Here is a 26159-nt window from a genome sequence, read left to right as displayed (position 1 = left end):
TATGGTAAAAAACCAATTACCGAGCTATGTCCTATGAGCCACTATTTCCTAGGCCCTCCGCTAGTAAAGGGAGAAGACAGAAACTTGGTGAAGTTTGTCTTATTCAGCAGTTTTCAGAATTCACTGGAGAAAAATAAGAACTGCCCTTCCTCTCAAACTATGTCTAATACTATTTCTTCTAATGATGCAGTCCTGGCCAGAACCTGCCAAGGAAGAAACTGTCGCTAATTTCCTACCTTATCTGCGAGGTGAAGAATAGATGAAGGGAGCTGATACTCAATTATCTGTGAATCTGTCATTGAGGCTTTATGATCTAGCGGGAGGAGCCTGGACTTCTGCTATGGAAATACTTTAGATTAAAAAATCACTCATCACGTTCACATGGCGCAGTCTTTATATAATGTAGCTAAGCTCTCAATTTCTGAAGGATAAACATGACTATTGTGGCATAGCAATATAAGGAAAAGTATTTTTTTCTGTTTTCTTGGGGGGGGGTAGTAATTAGGTTTATTTATTTACATATTAAAAAATTTTTTTAGTGCAGGTGCTGGGGATTGAACCCAAGATCTCATGCCTGCTAAGCATCTGCCCTACCACTGAGCTATACCCTTCCCCCGTTATAAAGAACTTTTATTATAAAGTATTTGCAAACAGGGGAAGGTAAGAACTGTTGAATAATAACAGCACTTGTCATTGACAGGAGGCTACTGTGGGTTCCACCCTTTACAGACAACCTCTAGAAACTTCATATGGAGCCCGCGAAAATGGATATTATTACTTTCATTTTTCAGAGGAAGAAACTGAGGTTACACACCAGTTAGTGACTGAGTCAGGAATCAAACCCGGGCATAGACTCTGTGAACCTCAGCTCTAAGGCTTTGTCCTCCTAATGAAGGGAACTGGAGACAGGGAGGGGGCAGGGAAAACCTTTCCATTCTCTTTTTTCCTCCCGCAACCCTTTAAAAAGAGACAGGACAAAAGAGGAATGCGCGTTCGATATGCGCGATTCTTTGCAGCGCTCTGACGAAGTACCTCAAAAGCTAAGCTCCCATCAATCCTGGAGAGATAGGATCGGCGGAGCATAGTGATGGAGTGAATGGTTTAAAAGAACAGCAGAGACCAAAGGATTTTTTATGCAGAGAAACCCCAAATCTGAGGCAAAGCCCTCTTGTTCATTTGATCTCACAAAAGGTAGGGAGGGCTGCCTGTCAAGGTAATGCATGACTACACTATTTGGAAAAACTACAGTTCTAATTAGATGAGCAAATAAATGTTCATTTCAATTTATTAATATAGCTGTAGGCCTTGTTACAATTTATCTCTTGGTTCTGAGACCAATCCATCTCGAGCTGGGAAGCATTGCGGTGAAGTAGCGGGTTTTAATAATGGATACAGGCGGTGAATTATTCAGGCAGATGGGAGCCAGCCTTGATGCCTTCACTCACTTCTTTAATTAACTGTGAGATGCTGACGAGTCTGGGCTGTCGAGGCTTTCTAAGTTTATCTCCATCAGAACTGCGAATTTTTCTGGAGCCACAGATATGTTGTGTCCCGGCTCATCTTTACCAGAGAAAAAAGGAACACCAGTTCTCCTGTCACCATTTTGTCTCCTTAGAGTCTGAATTTTTTGTCTGCTTCAATATTATTTTCAGGCAACATTTTGAGGAATGAACATTATTCTTTCTTTTTAAATAAATTTTATTTATTTTTATTTTTTTAATGGAGGTACTGGGGATTGAATCCAGGACCTCATGTGAATGTTCTTCTTGATAAAACCAACACCTTTGTTCAAATGCACCTCTGGATAAGACTTCAACAAAAGAAGATCCAAAATATTTCAATCCTGACTTAAATTTGGGAACTAACCAATAAACTAAACAAAATCCAGATCTGGTCACGTAAGCCCACTGGCTTGGTTTAAAGCCATTTATTTAAGTGGCTTAGAAATCAAAGAAGTGCTAGAAAAGAGTTTTGAGTCTCCATTGTATATAGCGTCAAACAAACAAAACTGAAACTCCTATGAGAGGCCGACAGTATTATTTTCATGGAACAGGGGATATTAGTTATGCTGATATGTAATGTGTCCTCGTGTTTCCTACACATAAAAGTCTCTTAGGGCTTGGCTCTAAACAAATGACAGGACATGGCCTTGTCCAGTGAATTTGCTCCTTTGCTTAACACAGATTTTCTGAGCGGGAAATGCATCTAGCTTGTAGACTTCGCCCCACTATAAATCAATGGTTTTGCTGTGAACACATTAATAACATGCTTAGATAACTGACTGCCCTTATTTGGGCAATCTACTTTGCTGTTACCCGTTACCACAAAAATTTTTTTAAATGCACATAAACTGTTATACGGCAATTTATTAATGCTGTGACAAGAGAGTTCCTCTTTCAATTGTGTCACATCAGATGGGGAGGTCTGAGCTCGCCACTTCTTGGGAGAAATTGAATCATGATTTTTATAAATCAAAAGTCATGTTAAAAGCGCTGTGAAGTAAACAGTGATGTATATGAATTAGCAGCACAACCGGAGTCAATACAAATCAAAGTGGCTTTATGAAGGTATTGATGTTTTCAGCTCTTCTAAGGTTGAATACATTTAAGCATTTATCCCCCAGGGCATTGTTGATCTAAATGAATCTATTCACTTTGAAACCAGACCATGGTTGTGCTAAAGACACAACTACACACACTGACGAAAGGTGGTTCTGACCCAAACCGAGTGACTTCATCTATGTTCCGACGCTCATGGTGAACTGATGTTAAATGAGTGATACCCAGGGCAAAGACACGAATAAAAAGTGGCTACGTCAGTGTGTGTGGTTTCTTTATTATATTAATTTCAAAGCCTACAGTTTCTGGAATGCAATAGAAATTTTTTTTCTAAGGATTTGGCTCAATAGCACTCATCTGGATATGAATCCTCTCTCAGGATTTAACTTAAACTCTGCTTTTAAGAGACTGATTCTGTACCTTCAAGTTGCATCAATACATACTGTTACTGGATATTGACTAATTCATATCCATCGTGCCATCGGCATATCTTGCTTGTCTCAAAGGCAAGTTTATTTTTATACCAAAATGCCACATTTAAAAAATCAGATAATACACGTATCCTGTTAGGATTTACTAGATTAGCTAAAGAACATAAACATCAGATTCTAATTAGACAACTCCAGAGAAAAAACATAGGATGCATATTTCCCCAAAATATGAGGCATCTTTTGGCATATTCAAAGTAAAGTCATCTATTTTGGCCTCTCTGTGGTTTGGAAGAGGATTCTTTGCACAGTGGATACACACTGGAATTCATCTTGCTTTTCTTAGAATATTAGAGCATCTAACTACGTCTCCAAAAGGACCAGCCTCAAATTATATCACCAAGGGCACTTACAGAGACCAGCAGTTAGAAAGAAGCCTGAGAAATGAAACATCAACGGGTAAGTGGGTGGAAGTCATTCATCTTTTAAAGCCCATAAAGAAGGGGGAACTGTAAATTAAAACGTCGACAATGGGTTCAACACCTCTCTCTCAGGCCCTCCCCACCCTTTGTCATGGAACAGCATTCAAGTGTGGGAATGTTTCTCTTAAACATGTGTAAATCACACATTTAGTCATGCTCCTCGAAGGAGCACCTACCAATGGGTCCAGGGGGAGGGGAAGCCAAGGATATTAAATACTAGTCCAGCAGTTTGTTAATGAAACATTTACAACAAGCATTTTGTGTGGCTGTAATAAAAAGGGTGGGGTTCTTTCATCACACTCTTTCATTACTTAGTACGATCTTTAAGAGGATTAATGCTGGGGGAGGCGGGGGTGAGAGAGTGGGGAGAGTGTGCTTATCAATTGAGTCTCAGGATTGGTAATGCTGAGTTCTTAAGAGATTGCCCCTGGATGTGGGATTACTGAAGTGCAAATTCTTCCAGAATTTCAAGAGACTGGAAAGCAGTTTGTTTGCTCCCCTTCAATGAGAAAAGCTACTGACTTTGTGATGAAATGATCTGGGACTCAGTTTATTCATACTACTTCCTTCTCCTTCTGTCATTTCCAACAGAGAGACTTATTTAATTAATTCATTTAGGCTACTGATGCCCGGTGTGTCAATATATGCACTCATGCCACTGTTTCTATGATTAAGCAACAGCTGAGGATGCAAGTTTAATAGCAACCCACTGACTTTTATGATGTTCACGTCAAGTATCGTAACAAGAAAAGGAAGTTACCAAGAAGACGACCCACATTTTAGAAGCTGTGTATTCTCTACACCTCATTTTCTGCAAGGTTTCCAAACAGCTCAGATAAACTACATCTTTTGGAGGACGCTGAAGCTAGTAAGTGGCCCTTTTATTTTTCCGGGGAGTTAGAGGCAGCTTTTGTTGGCGGTCTTGTGAAAGAGTACAGTACCGATGGCTCATGCTGCCTGAGGTCCCGTGGCTTGGCACTATTTTTAGCACAAGGAAGATGTTAGTTGAAACAGTGTACAATGGACTAATCAGCCGTAATAGAACTCACACTGTTTCTTACTTCACATTGTACTTCTTATGTGCCTTGAATGTAAACAGCTCTTTGCTCTGACAAAGATGGCAGTTTGCCATGGTGGGATTCAGCCTTCCCTAAAGCTCAGCAAACACTGAATAGAAACAAGCCTGAGGACTCTGAAAAAGCAATTGTTTGAATGGATGTCACTTGCAGCCCTCGACAAAATTATTTTTGTTACTTCCATCCGTTTCTCCCCACCTCCCTCCTCAAATTAGCAGGCATTCACAAATGCCAGCTATCTGTGTATGAAAAATTATTTCTATTATTTTTCCACCCACATTTCAAGAAGCAAAAAAATCACATTTTACATAAAGCCTTGAATGATGATGACACCCTATACAGTTTACACTCATTGTGAAAAATGTGGAACATAATGTAATAATATAAAGCTTGATCCAGTAAGTAGATTGAAGTCCCTTTCAAGCATGATAAAAGAGATTCTATTTAAAATTACATCCAACACCAAAAAGAAGTTTATTGTTTTGTACCATCTGTATCTACCATTAGCAGATTCAATAGTTTGCTCCCAAAACATATTTAGAGCAATTTACTATAAAGCAAATTGTTGTTGGCTAGCCTGCCTACACTGTTATCATTCCATGATTTTCCAGCCATCTTGGCTTATTTAAAAGTATTTTGAATTTTTATCATAGTAATACACGTTCAAGATAGAAACAATCAAATAGGGGAAGAGGGTTTTTAAGAAAAGCATCCCTTTCCCATGTAGCCTTTTCCACATTTAGGCCCATTTCCAGCAGCAATTTTTTAACCTTTTTGATTTTTTAGTTCTTCTGGGAATTACCTTCTCAAGTCTAAATAAGTAATAGGCTTATAATGGTTTTTCCTGTCTCATTCAACGAATGATTCAACAAATATTCATTGTGTGGTGGGAATGTAAATTGGTACAGCCACTGTGGAAAACAGTATGGAGGTTTCTCAAAAATTCTGAAAATAGGGCCACCATATGACCCAGCAATTCCACTCCTGGGTGTATAGGTAAAACACCTAAAACACTATTGGAAAAGATATATGCACCCCAATACTCAGAGCAGCATTATTTACAATAGCCAAGCTCTACAAGCAACCTAAGTGTCCATCAGTAGATGAATGAAGATGTGTGTGGGGGGTGTGTGTGTGTGTGTGTGTATACATATATATATATATATATATATATATATATATATGGAATATATGGAATGGAATACTACTCAGCCAAAAACCCCCCAACATTTTGCCATTTGTAGCAATATAATGGACTAGGAGGGCATTGTGCTAAGTGAAATAAGTCAAAGAAAGACAAATACTGTATGGTATCACTTATATGTGGAATCTAAAAAGTACAACAAACGAGTGAATATAACAAAAAAGAAGCAGACTCACAGATACAGAGAAGAAACTAGTGGTTACCAGTAGGGGGAAGGAAGAGGGGAGGGGCAAGATAAAGGTAGGGGAGTAAGAGGCAGAAACTGTTACATATAAGCTACAAGGATATACTGAACAACATGGAAATTTAGTCAATATTTTATAATAACTATATATGATAGAACCTTTAAAAATTGTTGTTTCCGCCTTGGGCAGAAATGGCCAGGCTTTAAACTACTGCCTTGCTCTCTCACTGGCTGAAAATCATCCTGAAAATAGTGAGCCCTTAGCTCAAAAGCTGAGGTAAAACCTGAAAGGCCTAACACCTGGAGGCTGCAGCTAAGCATACACCTGGTCACTGGGCAGAGTCCCTTCTGAAAAGGCCATCTGAGTAACACACAAGCACAAACAAAAATATCAAAACTTTTTTTTTAACTTCACAAAAACATAATCCTCAATATGCAAAGATATAAAACATGAAAGTTAGGAAAAAATCCATGACTTGTAAATATCGTAACTTCATAAAAGGCTAACACCCTATCTTAACATCAATCAGTCTTTTGTAGAAAAAAATCTGTAGTGTATGTATTATATATATATTTAACAACTAGCTAAACACTTAAGATCCCAGTGAATACTCAGAACAAAGTTCTCAAACCGAAAAAGTACAATTAATTAAGAGGTATGAAAAAATATTCAGCTGACCTCACAAGTTGTGAAATGAATGCGTATTAAAGCAATACGTTTTGACGGACTATTACGTTTCCAACTTTTTAAGTAAATGATTTAGTTTTGGCAAATGAGCTTTAAGTTAGACAACTGCACATGCCTGGCAGGAGTACAAATTCCTATTTCTGTAAATCAGTTTGGCATCAGGTTTCAGGAGTTATAAAAACAAATCCTTTAAACTCAGGAATTCTACTTCAAGAGTTTATCACCCTCTGCTGTGGTGCCTCAGAGGCTGTTTCAAGAGAAAGCTGAACATCTCTTTCCCAATGATGGGCTGCCAGAAACTCACTGAAGTGGACAACGCATGCAAACTTTGAACCTTCTATGAGAAGTGTTTAGCTCCAGAAGCTGCCGCCTATGCTCTCGGTGAAGAAAGGAAGGGCTATATATGGTCTGAATTGGTGGCAGAAACAGGTTTCTCCACAAGGCTGGGTGTTGTGACCCACAGCCAGTGCACCCGCTCCTGAGTAAGGGGCACTTCTGTAATAGATTAAGGAGCATGAGAGAAAGAAAGAACAAATCTGCTCAGGGGATGCCTAGTATATGCCAATCTGAGTGTTCTCAATTTGGTTACTGTTTAAAAAAAAGGAGGGGGAAGGACAAAGGTATTTTTGGCTGTACTTGTATTACTGTGCTTCAACGCCTAGTACCCCAAGAGCTGGCTGAACCCACAAATTTTTCAATCTGTATAAAGAAGATGATGTCCCCAGTATGCTGTGGAATGCCCCTAAACAGAGAAGGTGAGAAACCTCGGTGCCCAAGATTCAGTGTTACATTATTCCACCTGTCCTGCAAGACCAAAGTCAGCTTGCTGCTCTAAAGAAACAGTGTACTAATTAAAAAAAAGGAAGAAGCCACAGGATATGCTAACCACTGGCCAAGAGGATGAAGGACACCAAAGGAAAATGCCAGGAACAAATTGCCAAGAGATAGAGGCTGTCTTGTCTGAGAGCTTCTGACTTGAAGTCTGAGGCCAATCAAAAATCAGATTTTCTAAGAGTAAGAAATAAGATCAGACATTGTTTTTTAAAGTTTACCTTAAGTAAATAATCAGAAATGTGGACGAAGATTTATACATAAAGATTCATCTTAGCAAGATTTGTTATATCAAAAGCCAAAAGCAACCCAAGGGCTCAAAGTTAGCAAAAGTTTTATATAAACTACATCCTATCTATACGATAGTGTGTTGTGTAGCCATTTAAAAGAAAATCTCTGATGAGTCTTTAACGTCAAAAAATAATGTTGATGGTGGACATACTAAGTGGAAATAAAAACAATCACATTTATAGCACTACTTCAAATATATAAAAATCCATTAAAAAGACGTGTAGAAGAAAATATGTCAGGAATATAAACATTGATTTGATCGTCTTCAGTTGGGAGATTTTATTTTCTTCCTTTTACTTTCCATTTTTACAAAACAAACATTCTTAGAGTCATCGCAAGAGACAATTGCTAAATGTGTTACTCATCCTTAGAAAGGGTTCTGTGCACCTCTCCGTGTGCCCCCTGCACCTTCTCAGTGCATGGCCCCTGTTAGCACTTACTGCAGGTGCTCAAGTTTTCTGTGTATGTATCTGCTGTGCCATTCTGACTTTCACTCTCTGGAGCTGGGTCAGATTTCACGGGTGGAGGGTGGAGTGCTCCACCACACTCCCCTCACTTCAGACACCAGTTGCAGGCTCTTAGGCCACTCATACTTCTGACCCACTGGCTACAAATTTGGGGCTTCCCACTACCTCCCCAGGTTCTATAATCTGCAAGAATGACTCAGAATTCAGGAAAGCATTATACTTAGGATTGTAATTTTATAATAAAGCCTACAAACTGGAACCAGCCAAATGAAGAGACACAGCGGGTGAGGTCTGAGAGGATCCAAAACAAAAACGTTCCCTGTCCTCATGATGCGTGATCCACCTAGCACATTGTTAAGTATCAATCACCTGGAAGCTCACGGGAGCTTCAGATGTCCAGAGTTTTTATTGGGGTTTCATGACATAGTCTTGATTGACTGAATCACTAGCCATGTAAACTCAATCTTAAACCCCCTTCCCCTTCTTACAAGTTGGGAAGTTGGGCTTATAAATGCATGGCTCAAAGCCTCAACCTCCTCATCACATGGCTAGTTTCTCAAGCACAGTAGCCTGCATCCTGAAATTACCCAAGGGCTCACCAGGAGTCACCTCATTGGCATAATTCCCAGTGTGGCCCAAGGGGCCCACCATGAATAACAAAGACACTCCTTTCCTTTTGGAAATTCCAAGGATTTAGCGACTCCCTCCTAGGAAGTGGGGACAAAGGCCAGTTAAATTCTTTATTACACAACAATATCTGTCTCAACCATTGGCTGTGCCCTCCTATGTGGAGGATGCCTATGCCTCGGACTGGTCCCCAGCAGATTTTTCTTTTAAATCTGGCAGCTTAAGGAGGTTTGCCTAAAACCCACTAGTGATTTAGAGAAACCCCTCACTGTGAGGTCATTTTTCCAGGAATTAGTAATGCACTGGTATTTTGGATATAATTTAATCCATTGCTGAGAACAGTAATACAACAACAACCATAAGACAGTTTTTTTTTTCACCATTTTTTCCTCCTCTTTGGTGATATCTATCTATAGAAACACACTAGCTAGTTTTGAATTAACTAGGAAATTAATACAGAATGTATACGCTTTGTGCAGGGAAAGGCAACTAACAGAAGTGCAGGATTGGCAATTTCTAGGTTGTGTTTATGAGTGTTTAAGACCATTAATATTAAGTAAGTTATAGAAGTAAGTGCTAGTATTTTCTTTTCTGTTCTTAATCTAAGGATGGTCTGGGGATTGGCGTTTAGAACACTAAAATGGTTTGGGGGAATCTGACAACTTGGCTGATTACATTTTTGCTTGCTCTTTTATTCCAAAAGCTATTTCCTTCTGATGGGTTATATAGTCAATGCAGAATATTGATTATTTAACTTAGTTTTTCAAGTCTTTGAAAATTTATTACACAATTTCCTAGATTAAAATTAGGATTGCTGCCTAGTTTGTTTGTTTATTTTTAACTTCATAAGTCTATGTATTCATAATTAGTCCCTTAAAATTAAGTCAACTTTTTATCAAGACAAAATAATCCACAACCTAATTTTAAATGTTTTAACCAAAGACAATGGCAAAAGTTCCAGGCATCACAGTTCACTAAGCTTTTTCTCTAAGCACACAGAGGTGCCTTCCTGGCAGTCCTAGGGCAGTCTCCCTGAGCACTGCTTCACTTTCTCCAGGCCCTTCACTGGTCTGAACCCTTAGTTTTTCTCTCCCTTTCTGTGCAGACTTCATTCCAAGCTTGTGGGAGAAGACAGGACTTGCTGTAAATTAGGAAGAACAGAGGGCCTTCTGTGTTTATTGATCTTGTTGTGGTCTCCTGTGACTATGAAACCGAGCAGGACCTTGTGGGGCCCTCCTGGGTACAAATCCTTTCTGTGTCTCCCATTTCTTGTTTATAGGAAATAGGCTTCATTCAGCCCCCTTGACCTTCCCTGAGTTCCAAAGGGCACATTCAAACATTGCTCATCAGGGAAAGGATGGAATGCAGACACAAAGGAGCAGTTAGGAAAGAACAGTGCAGCCCTGGGGCAGGGTCCTGGTTCCTCCACAAGAAATAGACATAACAACATCTTTGAGTTCTTCTGTAGTAACTAAGGCCCCCACCCAGGTGGAGGAGGGTGACTTCAGGCTGAGCACAAGATTCCTGGAACATCACTACCAATCAATCAGAAGAAAGTCGGTACACAGTGGAAGAAAACAAAGACTCTGACCCCTCCTTAAATGATTCTCCCTTTAAAAACTTTCATGGCTGAGCAGAATCTTTGGAGTTGATTTTTGGACATAATTCTGCTTTCTCCCCAGGTTGCCAGCATCCTGAATAAAGCAACTTTCCCTTTCCAACCAATACTCATCTCTCGAGTATTGGCTTTTGAGCAGCAAGCAGCCAAATCTGAGTCTGGTAACAATTATACTCACAGTAATTCCTAGGTGTCATCCAGTACCCAGTATATATTTAAATTTTTCTACTAAAGCCAATGGTTTTTACTTTATTTAAAACTGGGGAGACCAAGTATCACTAATTATCAGAGAAATGCAAATCAAAGCTACAATGACGTATCACCTCACACCAGTCAGCATGGATATCACTCAAAAGTCCACAAACGATAAATGCTGGAGAGAGTGTGGAGAAAAGGAACCCTCCTACACTGTTGGTGGACTTGTAATTTGGTGCAGCCATTGTGGAAAACAGTATGGAGATTCCTTAAAAGACTAAAAACAGACTTACCATACGATCCAGCAATCCCATTCCTGGGCATATATCCAGAGGGAACCTTAATTCAGAAAGACACCTGCACCCCAATGTTCATAGCGGCACTATTTACAATAGCCAGGACATGGAAACAACCTAAATGTCCATTGACAGAAGACTGGATAAAGAAGTTGTGGTATGTTTATACGATGGAACACTACTCAGCCATAAAAAATGATAAAATAATGCCATTTGTAGCAACATGGATGGCCCTGGAGACTGTCATTCTAAGTGAAGTAAGCCAGAAAGCGAAAGATAAATACCGTATGATATCACTTATATGTGGAATCAAAAAAAAAATGAACTTATTCACAAAACAGAAACAGACTCATAGACATAGAAAACAAACTTACAGTGACCGGGGGGAAGGGGGTGGGAAGGGATAAGCTGGTAGTTCGAGATCTGTAGATACTAATAGATATAAAATAGATAAACAAGTTTAAATGGTATAGCACAGGGAACTATATTCAGTATCTTGTAGTAGCTTACGGTTATTTATTCAATAAACGTATCTGGGTATTATTATTTAAAAAAAAAACAAACTGGGGAGAATAACAGAATGTTTGTATGTAACAAGATGATGTGGCTGAGAAGGGAAAATTAATGATGCAGGATTGAATGGAGATCTTTGCAGGGGTGATGTCCCTGACCAGGACCCTGCACCATGCTCAGCATCCAGGGGGACCATCATGTGGTTTTCTCCGTGACTGGTTTCCTGACAGGGTGCATCAAGGGCATCTGTCTGTGCAGGCTACAGGGGATGGGACTGAAGGAAGAGCAGCCTACCAAAGTGGTCGGAAGATTATTTTAAACTGAAAACCTCTGAATAGACAGCAGTCACAGAAAGACATTATCTAAATAAACAAAACCTCCTGAAAATATAGCTGCTCACTGACCCCCCTCTGAAGGAGTTTTCTGTTTGAAAGAAGGGTGACCTTCGCTACTAGGAAACAGGAATTCAGCTGCCATACTCCCCATCCTCCACCAGGAGGAAATTCCCAGCCAGGAAGGAGATGGACTGCCCATTTCCTTTAGCACCAAAAAGCCCAGTAGAATCTTCCAGACCTTCCCACTGCTCTTTGTTAAGCTGGTATATAAACCTTTATCTCTAGCCATCTTGTGAGTTAGTCATCACTAAGCAACTCCTATGTGCTCTTTTTAAGGAAACTTCGTCTTTTCTCCAGTTAATCTGTTTATTTTCAGGCCTCTGAATATCTGTATCTAAGTTGGTAGAGAAAAACTTTTTCCTCCCAACAAGAACCTGGGTACATGTGGAGAGTTGGCCTTAGTTAAGAACATGGACCCTTAATCTCCGGTAACAGGAGAGAAGGCAGAGGGACTGGTGTACATTCAGTCTCTCATTCTCAAACTGGAAGTGTATCTACTCTCACTGACTCTTGTCCTCACTTCCCATTCATTACTTGACCTCTTCCAGTACGGCTGCCAGGCTCAACACATAATCATTCAATCACTCATCAAATTTTTCTTTAATCCTACTATATACTCTAGGCCCTAAAGCTACAGTATTGAACAAAACCTAAGAATCCCTACCTCTATGGAGCTAGCTTTCTGGTGGGGGGAAACCAGATATAACACAACCTACACAATACTTTCAGTGGTAATAAATATGATGGATAAAAATAAACACACACACACACACACACACACACACAGAAGGCAGGAAAGGATTAATGGAGTATTCACTGCCTCACTGAGAAGGAGACATATGAATAAAGACCTGAGGAGGTAAGGAGAAAGCACTATGGATATAGTGGGAAGTCTGTTCCAGGAAGAGGGAGCATATAAGCAGTGGAAGTGTGCTTGGTGCATGCAAGGAACAGCTAAGAGATAAAGAGGGAACAAGCAAGGGGAGGAGGCACAGCAAGAGATAAAACTAATCAGATCACACAGGGCCAGATTGTGTGGGAGCCTGTAATTCCAAGTGCTTTGGCTTTATTCTGACTAAACCGAGGATACACTGGAGGGATGCAAGCAGACAAAATGGACTGTAGGGAAGCAAGGATGGAAGCAAGATGAGCAGTAACAATGTTGGTGCTGTAATCTTGCCAAGAGATAATGGGTACTGCTTTGGAAAGCAATCTGGCAGTTCCTCAAAGCATTAAACAGAGTTACCCTATGATCCAGCAATTGCACTCCTAGGTACACACCCAAGAGAAAGGAAAACATATGTTCAAACAAGACATGAATACTCACAGCATCATTATTCATAAGAGCCAAAAGGTGGAAATAACCTGATGTCAATCAACTGATGAATGTATAAACAAGGTTTGGTATAGCCATACAATGGAATATTATTCAGTCATAAAAAGGAATGAAGTACTGATATGATTCTGGGGTTTAGGAAAGAGCTGGACTAGAGTTTTACATTTGGGAGTTATCAGCATAGGAATGGTAAGTAACTGGTTAGAGTCATCAGTTATCTCCAGGCAGCCAAATCTTCATCTTGACTTCTCAATAGCACTGGACATTACTGACCATGGTCTTCATCTAAAATGGCCCCTTCTCTTGCTTTCAGTAGAGAAATTCTGCTGTTTTCTTCCTCTCTTGTCTCTCCCAACCTGTGTAATTTGCAGGCTCATCTTCCCCCTGATCTTCAATTCAGAGCCCCTCATGATACTAGGTACTCTCTACTCTAGATCTTATCCATATTCTAATTCCATTTATCTCCTATACACAAACTCACCAGTGCGCTTCAGATCCTTTACATAACCACTAAATACATATCAAAAGCATCTCAAATTCAGCTTGTGCAATACTAAACTCATCATCTCTACCTCCATCCCCAATCCCAAACTGGTCCTCTTCCAACATCCCTTACTTCAGTGAATGATTTACATACTCATGTAAACTACAAACCAGAAGCCTTCTTTGGTATCTTCTTCCTCAGCATATCTAATCCAGCATCAAATTCTCAGAATTTCATCTCCTAAAATATTCTCTAAATGTCTCTACTTCTCTGTGTTTCTACTGGTGAGCAAGGCAAATACATTTCCACTGTATAATTTTTCACAAAACAATCAATACTAATAATCAGCATTTTACCATTCTTAAGCCCTGGAGGCAGGCTAATTACAGAATATTGTGGATTTTTTGAAATGGTAACAGTGGGGGTATGGGTTCCTTGTTCAAGTTGAGGATTTTCCCTCCTCAATGTTCTCTATAACTTTCCTTTTTGGTTTTTCTAATTCTTGTCTCTTTTAAATCCACATCATCCTACCAGTTATCACCAGACTAATTCTCTTAACATGTAGTTGTTAGTTTCCCAGCTCAAAAAATCAAAACTACATTTTGCCTAGGAATTTAAGAACAAACTCCTAATACAGCATTATAGGTACATCATCAAGTCCTAACATTCTTCTCCTCTATGTTCCAGTGTTAGGGGTTGAATAGCGTTCCCTTCCAATTCATGTCCTTCCTGAAACCTCAAAATGTGACCTGATTTGGAAATGGAGTCTTTGCAGGTATGATCAAGTTAAGATGAAGTCACCGGGATAGGCTCTAACCCAAATGACCAGTGTCCTAATAAGAGAGATTTGGAAACAGACCTATAGAGAAAACACCATGTGACAACAGAGGCAGAGACTGGAAGGATGCAGGTCCCAGCCAAGAAATGACAAAGGTTGATGGGTTTCACTGGAAGCTGGGGAGAGGGAAGGTAGGAGTCTCCTTCATGAGTTACAGAGGGAACAGGGCTTTTCAATGTCTTAATTTTGGACTTCCATCTTCCTGAACCATGAGACAATAAATTTCTGTTATTTCAAGCCACACATTCACCCAGTGTGTGGTATTTTGTTATTGTAATCCTGGAACCTAATACATCCACTTACACTGGAAAATTCATGTTTCTCCTGAACCTGCATTCTGTGCTTTAAAAAAAATTCAGGTGTAATTCATATAACATTTACCCTTTTAAAGTATACCAATTCAGTGGTTTTTAAAATATTTTTCACAAGGTTGTACAACCAACTCCAGTACCTAACTTCAGGACATTTTCCTCAGCCCCAAAATAAATCCCATTCTGTTAGAAGTATAGTTCCCCAATCCCTCCACCTCCCCGTTCACAAATCTTTCTCTGTGGATTTGCCTGTTCTAGACTGCACTAATTTATGTGTTTCCATGCCTTTTCCTCATGCCCTCTTCCCACTACCCCTATTTGCGTTTTGTAACTATTTATGTCATTCACTCACTCACTAAATTCTTTCTACCTGAGGACAGGGAACGTGTACCCCTGGTCCTAGTACAGGACCTGGTACACAGTAAGCATCTGTAACATGCTTCCTGAATGAAAATATGAATCAATGAATGCCCATCTTAAAGACCACCCTCTTTCTATCATCTGTCTTTTCTTATTTGGTTCAAATCTATGGTTCTAACCCATGTGGTTCTCCTGGAATTAGATTGGTTTTGATATGTGAAATATAAACACATGATAACACACACTACAATATTCAGTGGATAAAAATTACTGAAGAAACTACTCTGCCCCTAGCATGGAACAAGACTCTCTCTACTAGGCAAAATAATTATGGTCATAAAGTAGACATAAATGAAAGTTTGCGTTTTCGTGTTTTTCAAGGCCATCTGCACCATTTACATTAAAGATGTTACAGTCTGAATGAGGCTGTGCAAGACTAGAAATAATGTGACATACAAGAGATCAGCACGTGGATTCTTGGTCTGAGTATAAATTGCTGATAGAAGATAAATGATGCTGCATGAAATTGTGACTTGAAAAGCAAGTAAACCATGAATCATCCCCATGTACAAGGTTGTAATCAGAACAGTGGAGAACTGATATGTGAATTGTTGTCATTTACTCTGCTGTTGGCAAAACACTGGCCAATTCATGGCTATGCATGTAGCTTAAATGTTGCAACATGAACACAATTCATATTATCTGGAACAGTGAACACTGTTTCCAGTTAATTTTTTTTACCATATGTTTAGAAAAAAAAGATAATTAGCTAAAGTGAGGACACCACATTGTGCTTCTCTGTAGAAAGATACCATATGAACAGATATATAACTGTCGGTGTAGTATTGTATTGCACTTTAAGATATATAGACTATATTTTCCATATTAAAAAATACTGAAAACACTCTGACGACTTAAGTATTATTATTATCCCACATTTACAAATGAGGAAGTGTCTCTGGTAAAATGAACTGATTTGGTTGTGAATCTATCAAGGTAGTATCGGAGGCAAGACACAAACCCAAGTCTTTACCTTTGAACTTCAAACATGCTATGTTCACAATCCAAATGTTAGGCATGGCACAAATAGGCCAAGTTGCTCTATTTAATAACAATGATGATGATGACGTAATAGAAAACAGTAACAAGAGTAAATCTATGGCTCGATTTGTCTCTATTAGAATGTACGCACTATGAGGAGAGAGATTCAGTTTAGTTCACCACTGCGTCCCCAGTACCTAGCCCAGTCCCTGGCACATAATGGGCCCTCAAACAAAACGTCTTTATAAATCAAAGAATAATACAACACATTTTCAAAGATATTTCACACACTATTTCACTGTTGTCATATTCTAATTTTTTTCACTCTGCTCCAATATTCTTTTTATTACTCCCCATTGTATAAAAGATGACTTAAAAATCTTAAAAATCAGTGCTGAGAGATTAAAAATAGGATATATTAGTCATCGAGACCAGGCCCATAATAGGATCCCAGCTGATCTTACTTTAAGGATAATGAGTACTGACTTGAATAGGTTGGCTTCTCCATGGATGGCAGGTGTTGAAAGGCATGTAGAGAAATTCACCACTGAGGAACACAAACATCTGCCAAGATTAAAAAACAAAAAATATCTCTACATTGAAATTCTGAAACGTGGGAGAAGGTTGGCCTCCCTTCATAAGGGTGGGTAGTATTCAAGGTCATAGCCTGTTAGAGCTACTAAAATGTCTTTACTATTATCCTGGTTTTTACATTTATTATGGAGAATCAAAAAGTGATTAATCAAGTTTAAAAATGAGTATTTTGTTTAGGGATAGAAAGAGAACAAGGCCGTGGGCTCTGAGGAGTCTCTTTCCAAGTGGCCTCCTTGTTTTGAGAGGAGGTGCTGAGTTAAGTGGGAGGTAGCTCTGTTTCACTTTCTTTAGCCTAGGAAGTTGGGAAAGGGATTCTGCTGCCAAAACAAGTTTGAAAACCACTTGTATTTGAAGTATAACAGCCCCAAGTTTCTATTCTTTAAGACAGTTTTACTTATGTTTTCCTCTCCACCCAGAAGCAATAGCCAATCAAAGGTAAGTGCAAGGTATTCTGAACGTGAGGGGCGCGTATCCAGCTGTCCCAGCTCAGGGCAGCGCAATTAAGAAGCGGGAAGGAAGAGCCAAGACAGGCTCGCAACCAGCACAGGCTCCCTGATGGTACACCACTATTCTTGGAACTATTAAGCTGTTACTCACAGGTAAGGCTCCAGTGTTCATCAGTACCCGCTACCTGGGAGGCTAAGAAATTCAGCTCCGGTTTTCAGCCCCTGAACAGTAACACAACTCCCGCGGAAGGGCGGGAGGCACGGGGAGCCGGATGCCGCTCCCAGAGGTAAGTTTACCGGAAGTAAAACAGAACAGGGCGTGATTGGCTAGGACAGAGCTCCTCCTCACCAGCCCCACCCCCTCAGATTTTGTAGAGGAGGCACCTGTGCATCGTGAGGAACTTACAAATAACTTTATGAGCTGCACCTGACTCATCTGCGGCAGAGACACAGCCTAGTAAAAAACATTTAAAACACTCTTGCAAATTAAGTATTATCATTAGCCCACATTTACAAAGGAGGGATTAAGCTATGTTTAAAAGATTAAACTATGTTTCATACTGCTTTTTAAATTTTTTTGTTTTGCCTTTTTTTGAGGGGAGGTAATTAGGTTTTATTTATTTTAGTGGAGGTACTGAGGATTGAACCCAGGACCTCGTGTATGCTAAGAACACACTATACCACTTCGTTACACCCTCCCCACAACACTGCACTTTGAAAAAAAAGATGGACCTATGTGGTACACTTCTAAGGAAATATTTGAAAAATCTTTGTAGAGAAAAGCCTCAGTTACCTGGAAAAATCTCACTGTTTCAAATAGAGAATCCCTGAGGGAGTCCAATAAAGGAGGTGTTACTTTACTTAGATGTAACCATATGTTTCATTACAGGAAGACACACTTGTGGAAAATCAACAAAATGTCCATAGATACTTCCAGTTCATAAAGCATAGATGGTAGTGTGGGTTTCTGTAATCTTTTCCTTGAAGTCTAAATTATTTTGAATAAATGTTTTTTAAAACCAGTTTGTAAAAAGTGAGTCTGTTCTTTACGTTCAGTGTTTTGTAAATAAACACATTATTTTAAAAATGCACTTCTACTAGAAAAATCAATGGTATTACCTACTGTTTTGCAAAGAAATATGTTTAAAAATAATTGCCCCACCTTTAAAAACTAAACAAATAGTAAGCGCTCAGGCTTTTCAGCCACCTACTATATGAAAGTGCTTTATTATCATTAATATTACTTGTGATCTAAATTCACCTAAAAATTTGTGATCTCAATTCACCAGAGAAGTAATTCATCCAATAACACGAGTGAAGAGAACTGATCAGGTACACACACACACACACACACACCCCTTGTGACACCACCCAAAACCCATAGCAGGTAAAATGCCAGCCCAGAAATACAACCACTATTGAGAAACAAATGTTCTTTTAAGGAAGTATTTCCTTTGCTTCCATCCTACTTTTCTTTAGAAAAAAAAAATCACTTATTTCATTGTGAAAATGAAGTCAAATGAGGTAGCCTTGAAAAAAAGAAAGCTTCTATATACTCCATATGAAGGAACTAAATCAGGACACATGAAAAAAGGGTAGACGTACTGTGATATAATGCAATTGGAAAAAGACTGGCTTTTTCCTTTGCTTTTGATGGAGAACTCTGTGAAAGAGTGCCAGTAAGAACAAGCTCCTCTAGCTGACATTTCATTTCTTAGCAGCGAGATAGATTAGTGCTTGCTTCTCTGCAGCTCATGCATTACTAGCCCTAGTACTTCAGAAATGAAAAATCATGTCCTCAATTTATTCTTTATTGCATAAATGTTATACAAAGAGAATGGAAATTTGCATTTGGCTCTTCATTCCTGTTAAAATATTGTGGTCTGGATAACAGGTTAAGAAATACCACAGTAGCCTTGTCCTTTCATATTTTGCCTATATAAAACAGCTTAATGGATATCTGGATAAGGTGAAGAGAAATGAGAGTAGAATTATGTTAAATTGGGGCGTCTCTAAATAGCTTACAAAAATTTTTATCACCTTTTCAGGGCATGACTAAAGAGACCCACCTGTAAATCTTTTTAAATAGCTGAATCAAAGGGAACCAGAACCGTCTTCAAATCATCAGCAACACAAATCAACCAAAAGGTAACTGAACTACAGAATTCAAAAGAAAGGCAAAGTCTAAAGGAATACACAGTGAACGATTGAGAGACTCCTAACAAAATGCTTGAGAGCCACTCTTAAGAGTCACTCCATAGGGAAAAAAAGAAGAAAAAGAAAAAAGAGTCATATCTGATCTATTCTCTTCCAGGCAAGAGAAAGCAATTTTCAGCCAAGCAAATCCAAGGAGCAAACTCAGACTTTCATTTGTGGAGCCCACCTTATTCTGCCTTATTCTGTCCCTGTCCCATGAGATTTCACACTTTGGTTAAACTTCAGCTTTTGTTCTTCAGATCTGTATTTTTTGTCTCAGTTAAACCTGAGTGTTTGAGTTGGGATGGGGTGGGGGTGGAAGGGGACCTGGGTGAGGAAAGATGTTAAGCCTTTGCTGCTTCTCTCCAACTGTGGGTTTACCCCCAAGTAATCTTCAGTGCTTTGGAGAAATATTGTCTGAAAAAATTAAATAGAATTAAAATAATTCTGGCTGGTAGACTTGTATACATATGACAGATCATAAAATTGTTATAAATATATTTGGAGGGTGAAATAAATTCTGGGCAAGTGCAAATGTTTTCGACTTAAAGAGTCAATATTAGAATCTTGAATTATGAATCATTTCTTTAGACTATTTGATCTGATCTGGGTTTTATCCTTAGATAAATTTTTGAATAATAATTTTACACAACTGCCTAAAATTCCTTTCCAGCCATACAAAACTTCCATAAATAGTACCTCTCTGACCCCCTAGGAATCTTCAAGATGCACTCTCAACCCCTTCTCTCTCCACAGACACTCTGGCCCCCAGTGCACCCCCACAACTGAACATGGGCGATGCACTGGCGACTGTGTTGAACATATAAAACCACAAATCCTAGCAGCATCTTTCAAGGTGTAAGTTTGAATTTCTGCCCTCTGGGGGCCTTGTGGACTGCTTCTGGAAGCTTGCTGAGTTAAACTGAGTCTAACACTAAGAGGAAGAAATTGTTTGTGGTGCTAAGGAAGAGAAAGTGAAACACTTGAGGGTTTAATTTAAAGTAATATGACATTGGGTTACTGCCAATGGAAATTTTTCAGAAAGCCCATCTTTTGTGAGAAAGTGAACTCCCAAATAGTTACAGGAGGAGAACAATTTTTTGGGGGAAAAAAAATAAAACCAAGTAATTGTTTTAAACAGTTCTCCACCCCCCCCACCATGAGGTAAGATCTTTGTACTTTCCAAAACTTTCCTAAAATACAATGTAGAGAAATAATAAAATACAAAGAAATGCAATAAAGCTGAAAGTTAAGTCTTTGTCTTAGATAAGTTACTGCCATTTACATAATTCCTCAGACCTTGGACTTTAAGAAAATTATAACAATGTGGTGTAAGCCTGAGGGAAATGAAACACAGCCTGCATCTCCTTTCTGCTCGTTGCTGTTGACTTAGGGAGTTCAGGTAGTCAGACAGAGAAAGTGAATGTGCTTTTTCACAAAACAGAAACAGACTCATAGACGGAGAGAACAAACTTATGGTTACCAGAGGAGGAAGAGGGTGGGGAGAGATAAATTGGGAGTTTGAAATTTGCAGATACTAGCTACTATATATAAAACAGATAAACAACAAGTTACTCTGTGCAGCACAGGAAACTATATTCAATATCTTATAGTAACCTATGATGAAAAATAATATGAAAAGGAATATATGGATGTACACGTATGACTTAACTAGTATGCTGTACACCAGAAACTGACACATTTTAAATATTATAGTACTTCAATACCCCCCCAAAAGTACAAAACAGACCAAAAAATCCAAGGTTTTGTGTTTTCTGAATCAGTGGGGGAGCAGTAAAACAAAGCTGGGATGTGTAGGATTACTAATGTGTTGATCAAAGGAGTGAGGTGGAACTTAAAATGAATTTAGAAACTATTTGTCTTTTTAAAAAAAGTAAAAGCTGCTTTTGCATATCTGAGCTATAAACTTGCCCAAAGGCAAAATACTTTCTGATGATTCTTCCTAAATACATTATTAGAAACAATTTGAATGTTTAGAGACCAATGGGCAGACAGGGTAGGTTTGGGTGGCACCGTGAATTTATTATTGTTGACACTGTTATTTGCGATAATGTTTGTTTATGAAGGCCTTTAGGCAGGTTCTGCATTTCCCAGTTGACTGCTCCCCATTGCCTTATACATAATTGTTTTCATATGTTTATCCTCATTAGCCTTTAAGTTAGCAATTTTAGAAGAAGCCTGTTGTTGTTAGATAATAATAATAAACGCTATCTTTTAAATGAATGCCTACAATATGGCAGGCACTTAACATTCACCATTGACCTTTACAGCAGTCCCCAAAAATGGCTGTTATTCTCCCACTTTAAAACTAGGAGCCTCATGAGTGGGAAAGCTGAAATTTGAACGCAGGTAAGTCAGGCTCCTACACACCTCTTTCCATTTAGCCTCAACTTTGTTGTGATTCAGAACTAATGTTGTGCACTGATTATGAGTTTATGCCACTTCAAATAATACTCAAGATATATGACTTCCAGACCCTGTTAAGTTCCAATAGAAAAGAGTGCAAAAACCTTCTAATTCAACTGAAATTTAGAACAGAAAGAGTGATGCATTTGTTCTGCAGAAGATCAGACTAGAAAGAACAGATTTTTCTCTTTTTCCTTTTGGCAATATGGCCCCAGGGCCCAAAGCGGTCAACCATTGTCATAATTCATTTGGCAGTCCTGTCAAAGATAGCTCGGTCATTGAGTCTAACAAAATATTTTTTAACAGTCAGGATACATATTTGATTTGGATCCAGGGACAAATGGCTCTCCAAAGGCTTCCTGGCAGGTTGATGATGCGATGCATCAGCAGGATGTATCAGTGCTTAATAGTACTGAACCATGGAGTACATTGTAAAAGCTCACATACATTCTCAAATATCATAGTATATAACAAATTTCATTGTCTTTGACTCAATGATATTTAGAATATATGAAATATCAGGCTTTCTGCTCTGGGATTTAGTCATAGTCCAAGGTTGTTGTCTTCTGTTCAAATGTAAAAAGCTTAACTTGAAATATAGGTCATTTATCTTGGGCTTGGTTTGAAGTGGCATATATTCAATCATGTTGTAATGGATAATAGCTTGTAATTTAACCAAGGAGGAAGTTACAGCCACACATCATTTATCCAGAATCACTCAGAATGGAGATGTTACACATAAGGACATTTTCCTGAATACCTTAGGAGTATTTTTAAAGTCACAAAAATCTGTTTTTCTTTTTACCTATTCAGGCTTGATTTGAACAAGGTCATCATCACAATCTGACTTCTTGATAACTTTAAAGTTTTTATATTATTGGCTTTTTTACTGAAAAAAAAAAAAGAGAGAGCATGCTAAAGAAAGTCTCAGGGATTTCTGTCTGGATCCACATCCAACTTCAGCACTGCAGAGACAGGGGCTGTTTTTTGCATTGCTTTCTTGCCAGTTATGTCTTCTCTTCTTCCTCTTCCTCTTCTTCTTCCTTCCCTTCCTCCTCTACATCTTCTAAAGACAATTTTTAGAAAAGACTTAACTTTTAAAAAAATTTTTTTTGCTTGTTTTTTTGGGGGGAGGAGGCAATTAGGTTCATTTATTTATTTATTTAAATGGAGGTACTGTGGATTGAACCCAGAGCCTTGTGCATGCTAAAGCACATGCTGTACCACTGAGCTATACCCTCCCCCTAAAGCTGATTTTTAAATCAGACTGTTTTCTTATTGTTGAGTTTCAAAAGTTCTTTGTATATTTTGGACGAATCCTTTATCTGGTAAGTATTTTGTGAATATTATTTCCCAGTCTGTAGCTTGTCTTCTCATTCTTTTGACATTGTCTTTTGCAGAGCATTAGTTTTAAATTATAAGTCTTGATGTTAGGTACTGTCAGTCCTTCAAGTTTGCTCTCCTCCAATATTGTATTGAATATTCCAGGTCTTTCGTCTCTCCATAAAACTTTAGAATCAGTTTCTTGATATCCATAAAATAAATTGCTGGGATTTTGATTAAGATTGCATTGAATCTATAGATCAAATTGGGAAAAACTGACATCTTGACAATATTGTGTTCATATCCACAAACATGGAATATCTCTCCACCTAGTCCTTCTTTGATTTTTGTTCAGTTTTATAGTTTTTCTCATATATATCTTGTACAGATTTTGTTAGATTTATCTCAAGTACATTTTTGGGAGTGCTAATGTAAACAGTATGGCATTTTAAATGTCAAATTATACTTTTTCACTACTGCCAGGAAAGGGATTGACTTTTGTATATTAAACTTGTATCCTACAGTCTTGCTACAATTGCTTATTAGTTCCAGGAGTATTTTCTGTCATTTCTTTTGGATTTTCTACATCGCTTATCATGTTTTCTGTGAATGTGTTTTATGTATTCTTGCCTTATTAGATTAATTGAAGAGGTTCCCATTAGCGTAAATAAGAATAATAACTAGGATGGATTAAAGCATATCAAACCTAGAAGTGTATATAGTGATCTTAAAACAAAACAAAACAAAACAAAATCCTATTGCTCTCCTTTGGAAGATGCCAAGGAAATAATTATTTTTTAAAAGTTGTGAATACAGAGAAATGTTCCAATATTTATACTGCCTTTCCTATATATGTATTCTGCAGGATATCAAAATAGCCTGCAAGAGGAAGCTACTGTTGATAGAAGTACTGCAGCTAGTAAATGTAGAAGCTATTCTAGAAATATATCCCATTCCACAATACCTTATGAAATAATGGATTTAGACAATGATTATCAATGGCTGCTAGCAATTCAAAAGGATGAATAACTCAACATAATATGCTTCATAATGGAAGTAAACAATACAACCTAATAAGCACTGTTACTAAAAATTAGTACCTGAAATGACCAAGCATCTAGATCTAACTACAGGAAATACACGGGACAGAAGAATATATTAAATATTATGACTACAAGGATGGAATTAGCAAAGTTCATACTGAGAAACTCTACAGGACAAATGATTTCATTTTTTCCCCCTCTAAATAAGTTGAAAGAGAGAGAGAGAGAATCTATAGTTTAAAATAGACTTAAGAAATATTTCTACAATTAAATTTTGTAAACCTCATTTGGATCCTTTAAAAAGGCATTTAAAACATTTGACAATCAGGACAATTTGAACACTGACTGGATATTTTAAAATATTGCTAAATTATGATTGTTTTTAGTATCTAAAATTCTTACTGAACCAGACTTGGATCCTCTCACCTGCACGCAGTAAAGCCAATATACTGATACAGGGCTGTGGTGAAGAAAATCACAGCATTTATTATAGGCACCGTATGTACAAAGAGTCTGGGACAGTTAATGCTCAAAAACCCCAAATTCCCTGATGGGTTTCAGCAAAGCATTTTTAAAGGCAAGGTGTGGGAGGGGCATCCCAGGGTGTGTGATCAGCTTGTGCACAACTCTCTGATTGGCTGATGGTGAAGTAACAGGGAGGTGTCACAGGGACTGCATGCTCATGGTCTTCAAGTAGGCTTCAAGTAGGTCAAGTTACTGCCTTCCATTTGGTGGGGGTTTTAGCCTCCATAAAACAGCTCAGGAAAGTGCATCAGATACTGTTATCTGGGTACTTCAGAGAGGAGCTACAGCAGAGGACGTGGGGGGCGGGGTCTGTCCCAGGAAAGCCCCAAGGGTCCTGCCTGGTTACAATGTTGGTGTGATTTTAAAAAACAAAATAGTTCTAGTCTTTCAGAGATATACTCTGAAATAGTTAAGGATATAATATGAAGAGTTTGGTATTTGTTTTACAATAATCTAGTGGGTACAGCAGAGTGTAGATAAATCAAAATTAACAGTTATTGAAAGTAGGTGATAGTTATGTGGGATTCATTATTATTCTTTCTGATTTCGTGTATGTTTGAAATTCCCATAATAAAATGTTAACAATAACAACAATACGAAGCAAAAAAATCCTTAAAGCCCAGATACATTCAGTTACTTGTCTAACACCATACATGTAATTAGGAACAGTTCAAACCTGAAATTGGACTCTTGACTTCCAATCAAATACTCTTTCCCTTATAACAAGCTATTTTGCAGGGAAGCCAAACTTCTGGGGTACCAGATATCTGCTCAAAGCTTGACAAGCCAATGGGTGAACTAGAAAATACACTATGGGGCTATCCAACGCTGGTACAAAAGCTCATCAGTAAGCAGCCAAGTGGCAAATTGGGATTGACTGGGAGTGCAGAGCAGCTGTTGACTTTTGAAGTACTGCCCAGAGTTCTTGGCATTCCCCCATTTGGTCTTTAAGGGAGCCATTTCAAAATCAGACCAGCCTTAAAAATGCCCACAGTTGAAAGGCTGCTTGGTCTATACCTAGACTTTTCTTAATTGCATCACAAGAATTCGCTTTTGCTAAAAGCTCTATAGTCAGACCAACATGGAGTTGTGAGGCGACAGCTGAGGTTATAGTGCCTGGGTACCAAGGATTAGAGGGTAGTTAGAGTGTAATGTCATTTTCACATTGATAAAGATTGCTGTTTTATGAAAGACTAAAACTCAGATACCATTGCTTTAGGTTTGGCATTGTTGAGACACTGGGATGGTGAGTAGATCTGTGGGGAGATGGAGAAATAATGAAGATCAAATGGAAAATCAAAAAGTGATCAAGGGGTGGTCAGCAGTACAAAACCAGGAAAGGGCATTTAAAGCCTGCAAAGGAGGCAAAAAATGACCAATGT

At 38.5% G+C, this 26159-nt stretch overlaps 1 long non-coding RNA gene across 1 annotated transcript; it reads right to left on the bottom strand.

The window, feature by feature from the left end:
- Positions 1-1254: 1254 nt before the first annotated feature.
- LOC140694292 (uncharacterized) lies at positions 1255-17509 on the bottom strand. Its single transcript, XR_012070029.1, has 3 exons — positions 17415-17509; positions 16710-16787; positions 1255-1560 (listed from the first exon to the last, which is right to left on the bottom strand). It is a non-coding gene; the product is annotated as an uncharacterized lncRNA (long non-coding RNA).
- Positions 17510-26159: the final 8650 nt, after the last annotated feature.

Source organism: Vicugna pacos, chromosome 3 (assembly GCF_048564905.1).
Source record: "Vicugna pacos chromosome 3, VicPac4, whole genome shotgun sequence".
NCBI lineage: Eukaryota > Metazoa > Chordata > Mammalia > Artiodactyla > Camelidae > Vicugna > Vicugna pacos.
This window is presented reverse-complemented; position numbering and strand designations above follow the sequence as displayed.